We start from the raw sequence: 13,810 nt of genomic DNA, 5'->3' as shown, positions 1-13,810 counted from the left end.
ATATATTCGTAGCTTTTATACTTTTTGATGAAATGCTTTGATACTCAAAATATTTATATATATTAAAAGTGTAGACAAGATGACATGGTCATCATGCACATGCATGCATGCACGTGCGCGCGCGTGCAATGTGTTAAATGACCAATATACTTAATATAGCCGTAATTTTTATATTTTTTTATGAAAAGTTTTTATATTAAGAATATACAGATATATTAAAAGTGTAGACAAGATGATGTGGACATCATGCTCATGAATGCAGATGCGCGCGCGTGCAATGTGTTAAATGACCAATATACTTAATATAGCCATAACTTTTATATTTTTTTATGAAAAGCTTTGATACTAAGAATGAACAGACAAATTATAAGTGTAGACAAAATGGCATGGTCATTAGGAACATGCATGCAGGTGCGCATGCATGCAATGCTAAGATGACCAATATACTTGATATAGCCGGAACTTATTTATTTTTTGACGAAATGTTTTGATACTGAGAATATAAAGATGCATTAATAGTATAGATGAGATGACATGGTCATCCTGCATATGCATGCCCGTGCGCGCGCGTGAAATGCAAAAAACGATCAATATACTTCATTGCCTTATTTAATGAAGCTTACAGGAAATAAGACACCAAGAGGGTGTTGGGGAGCGTTTGGGGAACATCTGTAACGGTCCCCGTTACAATTAATACTAGTTAATATTATATTTATTAAGTAAAACACCAGCGCCAAGGAATCTATCTGAATAGTTCTTGTGAATTGCCTTGTGAGGTTTTCTACAATATCAGTTACCGACTATGACACTCTGAACATTTATTGAACTCGTTCAATCTCTTGATCGACTTGAATTTGATCCAAGCATTTGATGTCCACAATTTCAAAAGAAATGTTGAATGTTTCATGCTGAAATATATTTGCAAAAGTGACACTAATTATGGATTTTAACAACAATAAATATAAAAGTTGAAGATATCAGGATCAGTGGTATAAATGAGTTTTGAGATCCCTTTATAGGGACGAAATTTCTCAAAATCGTATGCCAGTTTTAAATCATTTTAATATTCCTAACAATCAAGATGAATTTGAATTACCATACCTACATTATATACCTACACTGGACTACTAAACTTCATAAAAATCTTTAAAAAAAAATCCTTACCAAGATACATAGCAGGTTCCAGAAAATGTTCTAGCTACCAATCCTCTTTCTTCACACCTCACTAAATATTAACAGCAGTGAAGGAGAAACTTCAGGAGCACTGTACAGCAATATATTCGAGAAGTGGTGCTAATCAGATGTGGATATTAAAAAATTCAAAAGAACTTTTAGATACTTTGAAATCAAAAATTGTTACCAAAATCAATAACATTAAAACGTACTTTTCAACACTTTATACAACTATTCCCCACGATAAATTAAAGTCCAGGGTTTTTAACATCACTGACAGCTGCTTTTTCAATAAAAATGGAACTCGTAAATTTATTTCCAAACACTTGCTGTGGCCTTCAACTCGACATTTAGAAATATCGACAACGTATTGTCAATTAACAATGGTTATTTCCATTCTTATGTCGATACGATATATCCTGGTGAGCTTGAGATAAATATACTACAGAGTCTGACACCTCTGTTTCATATTCGGCTATTTTACTAGAAAAAGACGTTAATGGAAATCTAACACAAGCTTTATGATAACCGTGATGACTCTAACTTTTCTAATTGTCAACTTAATTATTCCCTTACTTGTGCAGCAATATACCTTCATCCCCTGCATATTGGGTTTATATCTCTCAGTTGATTCGACACATAAGAGCATGCTCTACGTATGAACATTTTCTAAAACGAGGTACGTTATTGACAAAGGAGTTGATGAAACAAGAATATCAGCAGTCTCGTTTAAAGTCGTCATTTGGCTAGTTCTGTAGTCGATACAATGACCTTGTCATTAAATACAATCTAACCTTAAGTGAAGTGCTGTCTAATTGTTAGGTCATCATTTACACACTGAATTGTCCTCGGATTTTCCCGTTATTTCCCGATCATGACAAGGAGCACACGGCGGGTGTGACAGGTGGGCGGGGCATGCTCACTCGTCCATGTCACCTGATCCCACCTCTGATGTTTAAGAGGTCCACGTTTGCTCTGCTCCAAAATTTGTATTGTTTAATGGACTTCTGAGCTTGAATACTGTTCTTTTTCTTCATATATTTCATGTTGAAATTGGTGTTTTAGGTGGGAGTATTCAAATGTTTTCATCTAATATCATTTTTATCAACCTACTGATCTTATTGTAGAAAAAGGAAAATTATTTTAAGTGTCCTTATTGGCGATAAATATCGGGGCTGATAATACCGGGAGAGCACTGTAACTATATAAATATGTATAAACCGTGGATATCAGAGAAACTGTTTTACAATAGAAGTGCATGATTGAAGAAACATATTTAAGAGTTATTGCCCTTTGCTCATTTTCTAAAAGAATGAAATATAAAGATAACGAACAGTATTCAATCTCAAAAGTCCAATGAAACGATACAAATTCGGAGTAGAGCAAACACGGACCTCAAAAATTAGAGGTGGGATCAAGTGCCATGGAGGAGTAAGCATCCCCTGCCGACCGGTCACACCCGCCGTGAGCTCCTTGTCATGATCGGGAAACAAAAATCGGAAAAATCTGTAGACAGTTCAGTGTATAAATAATGGCTTAACAATTAATATGAAAAACTTCAGTCAGCATTTGAATCAATGATAGGTTGTATGTGCTGACAGGGACATTGTATCGACCGAAAAACTTGCGAAAAGATGACTTCCAACTGACACTGTTGATATCCTTGTTTCATGAGAAGATGTAAAGATAATGAACAATGATCGTACATGAAAGTCCATTTATGAGCAGAAGAGCAAATATATGCATGGACCTCCGACAACAAAGGTGGGATCAGGGGTACCATAGAGGAGTAAGCATCCCTGTCAGCCGGTCACATCCACCGTGTTCTCCTTGTCGTCTGTAGACAATTCAGTGTGAAAATAATGGCCTAACAATTTGTATAAGAGACGTTTGTCACCTAACGACAGAATTGTATTTCCAAATAAGTCGTTGTATAGACAATAGAATTTCCGAATTGTTGACTTAAAAGAAATTGTTGACATCCTTGTATCATCAACTTATTTGTCAATAGCCTGTCTCGTTATAGAAATTGTTCATATGAAGAACATGCTCTTACATATCAAATCAACCGGAAGACACAAACTCCATTTGATAATGGTACACTGGTATATTAAATAAAGGAAGGTAGTTGACGATAGAAAAGTTGAAGTCTTCACGTTTATCATAAAGTTTTATGGCTAGTAAAACATTCAAATAAGAAACAGGTGTGGCAGACTCTGTGGTGTCTTTTATTTCGAGTTCAATGGGATATATCAAATCAACTTAGAAATGAAACTGAATATTGTTAATTGACAAAACGTTTAAATGTCGAATTGAAGACCACTGCAAAAGACCTCTTCTTTTCATGAAGCAGTTTTTTTTCTTTAAAAAAGCTGCTTCGTATGTATATAAAACATTTCTGCTGATAACAAAGCATAACTAATTCCCATGGCAATTCCAACAAAAAATAAATAAATGATTAATTATAGAAAATAAATTGCCGATATCTTAACTGTGTGTTCTAGATACACATATGAATTTAAACACACTTTTCAAGGAAAACCAAATAAATATATCGAAGGCATGGGACTCCAAAATTTCTTGAATATCAATAGATAATAAGGTTCACGCTTTTTTTCATCGTCGTAGTACAAAGTCTTTCGATCAGAAAAGCTCACTTGAGCCTTCGGCTCAGATGAGCTAAAAAGGGATATTTTTTAGTAACAATAGATATCCCGGACTATTAATCTTATTTTGTATTAATTTGCTGAAAATGACATCCTTTGACAGTTGATATCAGAGGAGGGAGGAATGACACACATATCTGGCTGAGCTAGAGTAGTACATATTTAGAAGCACACTTATTTACCATCCCTCTTTTTACTTCTGAATATAAAGCAAAACATTACAGAAACTTGAAGAGTAAAATAAGGATTTCCATTAGATATACATAGGATCTCCCATGGTTTGTGGTTAGATATGATTTTTTATACAACGAGTTGTGTGTTTTATCCCCACAAAATGCTCACAAATATTTGTGTTCCCCTGAACTGCATTAAAACAAACTTCACATCTTATATTTAATGTTTAATTCTCAATATAGCTAAAACCTTCACATCCTGTGTTTCACATGCCATACTGCCACTTAAGCTTCAATATTCACATCTTATTTTACATCTTATACTGTCACTATAGCTACAAACTTTACATCTAATATTTTATATGTCATCTTCTCAATGTTACTACAAACTTCACATCCTATATTTTATATGTCGTCTTCTCAATGTTACTACAAACTTCACATCCTATATTTTATATGTCATCTTCTCAATGTTACTATGTTAACCTTCACATCTAATATTTTACATGTTATACTGTCACTGTAGCTACAAACTTCACATCTAATAGTTTACATGTTATATATACACTAGACAAAATTGCTAACGCACCACCAAATGAAATTAATATTTTACTTTTCAAAACTTGTTTATGTTGTATTTGAGATATAATTATGCTACTTAAGCAAAACTGAGGCATTTAAATGTCTTAACTGATGAATAACTACAATGTTAACTGAAGCGTGACCATTTTATAGAAAAAATGGGAATCGCGTCCATACTCTTTTTGAGGAATAAATTTCTATTTTTTTCTTTGTGTTTATGTTCTTTATGTTGTACTTATTAAAAACTCAGAAAAAAATACACCGTATGCGGTATTTGATCCTAGAATTGCGTGCTAAAAAGGCAGTATGGTCTCTACACGGGGTTCCTTTAGAAGAATTTGTAAAAAAAAAAAAAAAAAAATTAAAACAATGAAAAAATATTTATTCTTCAAGTGAAAAATTGTTGCAAATAGATTAACAAATGTAAAAATGTTTACTATAGATACCCAAGCCATTAAGTAAACAGCATACCACAATTTCAAGGTTGTTCCACAAAATTGGGGCAACCGGAAGTTGGGTGGATTGGGTATGGACACCAAGGCACTAGATGACTAGCATGCGATTGATAGTCAGTCGCTGCATATTATTTGATTTTTAACTGGGAGACTGCTTCTGGTGTAGGCTCAAGGACCATAATCGGAAATCACCAACTTCATATCTGGGCAAAAAGGGTGCGCAATGCATGTCAGAAAATTGGTTTTCGTGCAAGAAGTCATTTTAGGATCTTGTCATGACACTAAGACATTTTTCAATCCCACTGTATTGGAAAAGATGGTTTATTATATATACTAGTACCGATTAGGCAAATGTTCAATTCACAAAAAAAAAAAGAAAAAAGAAATAACAAGTGTTGTGTTTACTTAGCAATTTTGTCCAGTGTACTGTCACTATAGCTACTAACCTCATATCTTATCTTTTATATGCTTTATTTTCACTGTAAGCTACAAACTTCACATTTCTTATTTCATATTTCATACTGTTATACTATCTTTGTAGCTGTTATATTGTTACTGTAAATCTGTTATTGATTGTAATTTTAGGTTTTGTCCTCGAATACATTTTTAAACGATTCAATACGTTTTTCAATCAATTACTTGAATCCAAAATATTTGGTTATTATTAATGATAACTGACAAACTTTTTCGATATCTTGAAAAATATTCTCTTTTCTCCTGAAGCAAAATCCACTACATTGCCAAAGCGCATGAATGCCTGAAATGTTTTACAGGGAACATCTGTCGTCTTCATCAGATCATAGTTTATGACCACTAATTCCTTCCTAGAATCAGATAAGTAACTGTCCCAGATACACTTCCAGTCATTCTGTGTCTGTAAAGAGTCCTCATCGAAATAGTCGACAGACAGAAATATGATATAGTATCTAGAGACTGATATCTGCCATGCCGTCTCCTCCGATCTAATACAGCCCGGGGGTAAGTCACGTGACGGGATGAATGCACTCAATTCATTCCTCCTTAAGAAAGGTTCGAGTCTCCTTATCAACCATGTGTTTAAATCTTTGATCTTTTCGTCAAATGAAATGTAAACCACACAATTTTCGTCCAGAGGTTTTTTGGACCTCGTACACATTCCTCTAGATCTGAGAATGACCTTGAGTTCAAACTTCCAGATATGAGAAAAAATAAAAAGGACGAATGAAAAGAGAAATGCTGAAGAAACTGACAACAAAAGGATATATGTAGGATCTTGATTAGCATCTCTGCAATCAAGATTTGGAAGATACCTTATCAATAGTTCGTCGCCACCTCTTTCTAAACATTTAAAAGAATAAGACGTGCAATTGTCAGCTTGATTTGTTTGAATCCATTCATATATCCAAAGGTCTGAGCAAGTGCAATTCATAATAAAATCCTCCCACTGAAGAAATACGCACGGACCCAAGAAGGAAAGTTCACGAGGAATTCCGTGCAGTTGCTGGGATCTTGGAATAGAGAATACACGCAGATGAGTAAGGTTCTCCAGGGCTTCCATTTCAAAAGTAGGTATAAACGCTAAATCAAGAACAGTGATGAGTTCCATATAATGTTCCTGTGTTATTTCTTCAATTGGATTCCCTCTCAAATAGAACTCAATTTTTTCACTATCAGGTAGGATATTTGGAAGACGTTTTAGTCCAGCTCCAGTACAATTCATCTGCAGCGTCAGTGTCATCTTTTCCTTTGCTAAACTCGTTATTCGTGGCTTTTCGATACATGAACATCCTGGGTGACATACAGGTTGTGAAGTATAATTACAAATCAAGTCTGTTATTTGTCCATTCTTTATAATACTTGGTACTGTTCGTCCTCGGAAATCATCTGGGGATCCACAGGTTATATTAAAATAGTCTCTTTTCAGAAGATCAATGAATGGCTTAAAATGCATTACAGGTTTCGCTATTCTGCAGTCGCATATTAGAGGATTATGTCTAAAGTCAAACCCAAAGTGTACTATTTTTCCCAGATCAAAAATATTTCCAATTCCCAATTTTCTTAAATTTGGTATTTCTTTGAGTAGATTGTGTGAAAAATCTGCAAATCCTGGACCATATGTTTTCGTCAAGTTCATTTTCCACTTATATTTATTTGTACCCATACTCAGATAATTATTTGATAAATTCATTACACAAAATGGTCTTTCGAAAATAATGTCTGTGACGTCGGCAGATGTAAGAAAGTTCCCATTCAATTTAAGAAAATGTACAGCCATCAATGCCACAGCCCCCGTATCAATAAAACTGATGAAATTGTGAGACAGGTTTACAAATCTGAGATTCCTATTTCCAGTCAGCGAATACTTGGATAAAACTGTTAATAAATTCCATGACAAATCAAGACGTGTAAAGTTTATTAGGCAGGTGAGATTTGGTATTCCAAAAATAAGATTGTGAGACAAATTGATCCTTGTTATTCCTGGAAAATCACAGATATTTTTTGGAAAGACTTGCATCTTATTGTAAGAAAACTCTAAAGCTATATTTTCAGCAGACTTATTTCCTTCTAGATATCCAGTCTTTGAAATTTTCAGGTGATAAAATTTGCTGTTGTAATCAAGAATACTTTTTGCGTGACAAGCACAACATCCGTCTTTCGTTGACCAATCGGTCTCGGTGTCTTTGCAGTAATTTGGACAATTCAGCGGTAACCCATCCCAGCCTTGCGGAATCCATCTAAATACTTCGTTGGTAGAATATTTCCCAGAACTACACGGTATCAATGAGCGAAACAACATCACTAATGTGATGGAAAATCTACTTGCTGGTGGTATCATGATATCTTTGGTTGGTAGAACTTATGTGTATCATATGCTTCTGTCTGTAAAATGAAGCCCTCTATTTAAAAGTTTTCTAATATCAGGGAAGGTTACTTCCTTGTTCATTCCGCAACAAAGTAATTTTGTTCTGCTTAGTCACAATGTACTTGAATTTTATTAATGACCAATGAAAACATTTTCATGGTTGGGTATTTTATAATTGTACCAAACCTGCTTTCTCAAAGTGTATTAAAATCTTGTGACACAAAAGCCTTTAAATCGGAATGAAAAAGATGTGAACGCATGAATACCCCCAAAACATCCTGTAATTTATGTTCCTTTCGTCTTGCAATTTTTAGCCTAGCACATCTTCCTCTTGTTCAACATTGGGTACATGTATTTTATCACAATGTAAACACTCCTCGAGGGTAAAACAATAATTATCTTTTTTATTGTTAAATATTACGACAGGAGTAACATATTTTTATTGTGGTTTAAATTCAAAATTAACATAACACTACATGTATGTGGAATCTAGCGTCGTCCTCCACTTTTCATAGTTTTCTTATCTTTTACAAATGTATTGAAAACTAATGGATTATAGATGAAGCTATAAATTTACATTACAGTATAAGTGTAGTATGGTATGCAAAATGATAATAATACGGACAAAAACTTCGTAGTGTATGATCTATGATAAAAGAGACGATCAATAGAAAAGAGCCTAGCCCGTTTATTTATTCGAATTAAGAGCCAACATCCACGGGATTCATCTTGTGTGTGTGTGTGTGTGTGTGTGTGTGTGTGTGTGTGTGTGTGTAAAAATTGCAATAGAAACTAGATGCTGTTATGAGACAGTGATACCTGCACTAAGGTGTTTGCCTCTAAATGCACACTCCTTCATATTGGGCTTACCAAGGAAAAAGTCAAAATAATTAGAACTATAATTTACACAGTAAATGTATTCGTCAATTCGATCATAAAATGCTCAGGTGACCATGTGACCTATGAGCCTCTTATAGGTAATTACTTAATTCATTACCAGTCTGAAATAACAGAATTCAACAAATTATGTAAATTAGGTATTGATAAAAGGGGGGATGTAATTTTTTGGCCCATAATTGGAACTTTTTAAATTTATTTTCTCAAAGTATTATATTTTAGTACAAAGCATTTTTATGAATTTATCAAAATGTGCAAACATTTCTTTAGTAATTGATTAGGCAAAAACCTCTTTGAAAAGCCATACCCAATCAATTTTGTCACCCCCCCCCCCAAATCACACACACACACACACACACACACACACACACACACACAAATTGTCTGTTTTTGGAAATAGGCCTAAATGGCAAAGTTATATTAAAACTTTGTTTGTTATGATAATTTAAAATTTGTTCTTGTACTATACATGTACATGTATGTGAACACCTTTTTGAAAATTTCTACATCACATTGGGCTTGCGTCACCCTACTAGTACTAGTTTTACCATTATCTTTTTCACATTGCACATGGTGCAGTATGGTGTACACGTCATTACATGTATGTAAGTAGAAATTAATTCATTTTGTGTTTTAATTGGATCATATTTCATGAAGTTGACAGGACCTATGGCAGTCGGTATGTACAAGTTTAAGTATAGATTGGGGTAAAGTAACAGGAATGCAAATGGTTAGGTAAAAGGATCAAAGATCATCGGATGCCACAATAGACGAATTTCACATTCTGAAGAGTTATCTCCCGTTGTCGACATTACATTCAGTTACAGGCACAGATCCAGGAATTTTTTTCCGGGAAAAAAAGAAAACAAACAAACAAAGTAAAAACAATGATGGTGGGGTCCATGTTTTTAAAGGGGGGGGGTCCAGTCCTATTTAAATAACTCTGCAAATTCCAGGGGGGGGGGGGTCCAATCACCCTAGCCGCTCCCTGTCCCTAAAATGACAAATGATCATGTCACTCCAAAATAGTAGAAAACTTTTCCATTTGACTATACATAATTTTGTTTCTTGTGTTTTTATGTTATGTACATCTAATGGTTTAAGGTTATGAACCCCTGGAGGTCATCCCCACTCTCTTAATGAACTGGAAATGTTCACAATATGACTACATCAAATTAAATAAAAGTGCTTCAATGATAAGATTGCTTGACATTTCATTGATGCATTTGGGTCAACCCATGTACCCTCCTAGAATTAGGAATGAAAATCATTCAAAGAGATGGACCATTAAACTATTTGTATATATTCACATTTTTTTTTATGTCAAAACAAAGTATTAGTTACATGAACAAACAGGGGTCTGGGAAGGGGCGAGGGGAAGGAGTTACAGTCCCTGAAACGTTCTACTTTCCCACTTGAACGGTGAGCGAACGCTGAACGAACGGTGAACGAACGCAGAGCGAACGGTGAGTGAACGATGTGTGAACCTGAACGCAACTTGGTGAACGATGTGTGAACGGTGAGCGAACGGAGCGCAAACGCGAACGCAAAGTGAACGGTGAACGCAAGATGAACGATATATTCGGAATGCCTCTGATCTTTTCCTTGCATTGAAACTATTTTATTGTTTTATAATGTTAGGTGCCAAAAAAAAAAAATCAATAATAAATAAGTAAACCAATAAATGAATGAATGAATAAGTCAATAAAATAAATTCTCCAAAATTGTCCTGAGAAAGACGATGCATGCACATTAAGTTTTTAATCACACGGTTTTTATCTCATTAAAACATTGCAATTGTTACCGAACGCTGAAGTATAAGAGATATTTTTTTTAGTTGGAAAATAAAAAATGTTTATTCTTATTTGATAACAAATCAGAGAAAACTTCTGACTTATAGAATGAATTAAAGTGGTTGTAACAGCCATTCATATATCTCTGTGTTAAGGCGATTTCGTGTAAAGTAATGAAAAAAAAAATAATTACAAAGGTCAGTGGACGTTTTGCATTTATACGCTCGTATTTTAAATTTTTAATACAATAATATATTATGTGTCATTTCTATTTTACATGATGATTTATCAGGCCCGTAGGAAGCAAATTCGGTTTGGGGGGGGGGGGGGGGGCACAGCCATACATTTTCAGTTGATAGTTGAGAGGGCACTACCAAAAATTTCCTGACAAGCAAAAGAAAAAAAAAAGTCATCAGACTTTTTATTGCGGGGGCACAAGCATATAGTATCTATGTTTACTATAGTAATCTATATATCGGCAAAATTACTGGGGAGGGGGGCACGCCCCCCCCCATAGCCCCCCCCCCCGGTTCCTACGGCCATGTTTACTGAGCAGACTTCTACATTTATCTGTAGACGGCCGTGATTATACTCGGACAAGATGATACAAAGATACATATTCATATTATTTGTTATAGATTCAATTTTCAGAACTTGATATTCAAGTAATATGCTGTTATAGTTTTTATTGAACAGACAAATGAGGGAGAGAGAGAGAGAGAAATATACCGTTTTAGCCCCCCCCTTTCCCATTTCAGGCTTCACTACATGTTTGTACCTCTATCAAACAAAAACTCTGAAATTATTTTCTAAGTATATTAGACAGTGAAAGTAACTTTTTTTTTTATCAACAAATCAAATCCATTTGTTTGACAGTCATACTCGTTCTTATTTTCCTGCTTCAAGTCCACACGAAGTCCACGTGCTTGTCCTGTCAATCAAAATCATTTGACACTGTGCAGGTGTGAAAGTTTCGTCACATCGAAGACGAAGTGCGAGTATTTCCAACAAGTTATAACATTTATTTTTATCATTTCTAGATTTGATTCCAACATTTGAATAATAATTGAATAAAATACATAGGGCATTAACACTTGAATTTGAAACATACTCTCTGCCAATTCCAAATACCACCGCCGACACGTGTACATTTTGAACTACTATTGTTTTGTGACTTTTTTAGATGCTTGTTTGTTGAGGACTGAAATTTTTATTCTAAAAAAGACCTTAACCTTTTTTTTTAAAATGTTAATTAAAATATTCTGGAAATACAATACTGACTAAGTAACCGATTTAGGGGGAAAAGGGTGGGGTATTGATCATATCGAATGGCAAACATATAAAGTAACGGTGAAGAAAGATTTTTTTTCTCTATAACTATAGACTTTACATATTATAGTAGAGAAAATTCTGTAGTGCATTACATTTTAAATAAATATTTCCTTTAACCACACCATCAATTTAATTCGCTCCAAAGATAATAAATTAACACGATATCCGCAGTACTATGTATAACTCTCAGAACTAGTTCTATCATATTTTCTGTAGTAATTAAAAAAGTGTTATAAATAAATATTTTCGTAATTTTGCTGCGTAATTATTTGACTTGGATAATTATATATCCATTAACGATTTGTCGTCTTTAACAAAACAACAAATTGTTGCAGTGCTTGAAGTATTTGCACATTGCCCTTAGTTAAATTTAATATTTCAGCATCGTTCTACATAGGTACAGAATGTGCTTATAACAACATTTATTTTCCAGAGTAATTTAATAAATAACCTAACAGCTAAGTTAGAATAATTAAAATATATATCGTAGATATTTTCCCCCATGAAATAATGATTCTTCAAACACGATATGTAAGTTATTAAATTAAAAAACCTGTAACTCCTAACCTACAAAAAGATAATTTAAGTCCTTTCTCTTCGGAGTTCCGAATGACAATGAAAACTGAACGATAGGTGAACGCTGAACGCAAGGTGAACGCAAAGTGAACGGAACGAAGAGCGAACGCTGAACGCTTTGTGAACGGTGAACGCGAGCGCACGGTGAACGGTGAACGCAAAACTGTGAACGGAGAGCGAACGGTGAACGCACGGAGAACGAACGGTGAACGCACGCTGAACGAACGTGAACGAACGGTGAGCGAACGGAAAAATGGGAAAGTAGAACGTTTCAGGGACTGTATCTCTTTACGTCTTAATTGTTGAAAACTCCTAAAATGAATGTTAACCTCAAATCCGACTTGTACGTCTTCATTATTTTTAAGTGGTGACAGGTGTCTCCATATAAGTGAAAAATAAGGGACATTTAACAATAAACAAACATTGATGACTTAAAAAACACAATATACATGTACATGTTTATTAGTCAACAGATATACTTCTGGTCATATCTCTTGTTCTCCCATGAATCAGAAATGAATGATATAAATATTTTAAGAATGATTAAGAGTTGAAAAGGTTGTGCATCTTAAAATTGACTAAGCTCTGTGGTTGAATTAACTATACCAGTTTAGCTTATTTTGTTACTCAAAGCACCTTGTTTAACTATTTTTTAATCATACTGTTTTCTGAAATGTGCAGTTTTTTCAACATGGATACAAGTCATACTTTTCAGCTTCTGAAAACAATGCATAAAAAAAACTGCTTTTCAAATACTGTAACTCTTTCCAAGTACTTGAGATCATAAATTTTTAGTTAGCTCACTTGACTTTTTCTGGTTTTCTGATCACATTTTGTCTGTCATCCATCTGTCCGTCTGTAAACTTTTCACATTTTTGTCTTCTTCACTAGAACTACTTGGCCAATTTCAACCAACCTTGCCACAAAGCATCTCCGGGTAAAGGGGATTCAAGTTTGTTCAAACGTAGGATCACACCCTCTTTCAAGGGGGGGGGATCAAGAATTAGTGAAAATTTGGTGGTATCATTTAAACAAAAATCTTATCAAGAACCACTGACTGGGCCCAAAATATTGAAACTTTCTTTACATAGACTTAGTGTAGATTCAAATTTGTTCAAATTATGACCCACTGGGGTAGGGTGGGGCCACATATGGGGATCCAAAAAAGGGCATTCATATCATATATGTATATTACCTGTGACAAGACCTTTATAAATATATTATTACTTTTGACTCTGTGACATTGACCTTGAAGTTTAACCTGCTTTTCAAAAATGTTATATTTCCTTATAATTTTGATTGAGAAGAGATAGGACTTTCA

This window comes from Saccostrea echinata, unplaced genomic scaffold, assembly GCF_033153115.1.
Source record: "Saccostrea echinata isolate AGI-Se365-2 ecotype Australia unplaced genomic scaffold, CSIRO_AGI_Sech_v1 ptg000009l, whole genome shotgun sequence".
NCBI classification, from domain to species: domain Eukaryota; kingdom Metazoa; phylum Mollusca; class Bivalvia; order Ostreida; family Ostreidae; genus Saccostrea; species Saccostrea echinata.
This window is presented reverse-complemented; position numbering follows the sequence as displayed.